Here is a 957-nt window from a genome sequence, read left to right as displayed (position 1 = left end):
TAATTATAATCTTTTCTATGTCTTTCCTCTTTATCTAAAGCACATTATATTCAAATTCACCCACCCGATATTTGAAGAGCACAGTCAATTCAGGTAAAGCAAAGTGCCTTTGTTAGACCCTCAAAAGCCACTGAATGGCTAAGTGTAATAATTCAATTTGATAGATTTGCGGTTCAGTGGTGCAATTAAACCCAGGTGATGTGCGCGACTAAAGATCCCAGCCTTTGTGAGCGTTTTCAAGAGGATCAGAGAAGGCACAGGCTGATCTTGGACCTGTCAGCTGAGCTACGCCATCAGCATTTCCCATTTATATTTAATGGGCTCTCACTGACAAGGGTCCTGTCGGATCTGACTTCTCATCCCGGTATTAGCTCAGCCACACTGTTTCAAAGAGAAGCAGGACCTGGCGTGTTTGATCAGGCCTGTCAGCCTGTCAGTACACAAGCTTTGCAGGGCTGGACCAGGAGCAAGTTCAGAGGATGTGAGGGAGTTAAACCTTCAGCAGCCTGACCAAGCAGAAATTCAGAAAAAAATCCATACAGTAGTGGGCATCCCTATTTTTACCTGTTTTACCTGTCATGCCTGTATTTTTACAGCATATGAATATTTTTGTACCTTCTAGCATTTTTTGAAATAATATATTCAGTAAACACTGCATTAAAGATGTCCGTCAATGAAGAAAAAAATTTGGCCTGTGTTAATTTTTACACAGTTTTAGTCATAGTTTTTGTTTTTTTTGATAATAAAAAATAAATAAATGAATAAATGTGCCCCTGGATCACAAAACCAGTCTTAAAGGAACACTCCACTATTTTTGAAAATAGGCTCATTTTCCAACTCCCCTAGAGTTAAACAGTTGAGTTTTACCGCAATGATATTACGCAGCGCCTGAAAATAGGCTAACTTCTGTCAACATAACCAACGTGACCACCTGCTTGCACAGGGAGCGTGCTGGGG

This window comes from Sinocyclocheilus rhinocerous, unplaced genomic scaffold (genome assembly GCF_001515625.1).
Source record: "Sinocyclocheilus rhinocerous isolate Xijiao unplaced genomic scaffold, SAMN03320098_v1.1 scaffold113, whole genome shotgun sequence".
Classification (NCBI taxonomy): Eukaryota; Metazoa; Chordata; class Actinopteri; order Cypriniformes; family Cyprinidae; genus Sinocyclocheilus; species Sinocyclocheilus rhinocerous.
Note: the sequence above shows the minus strand (reverse complement) of the source record.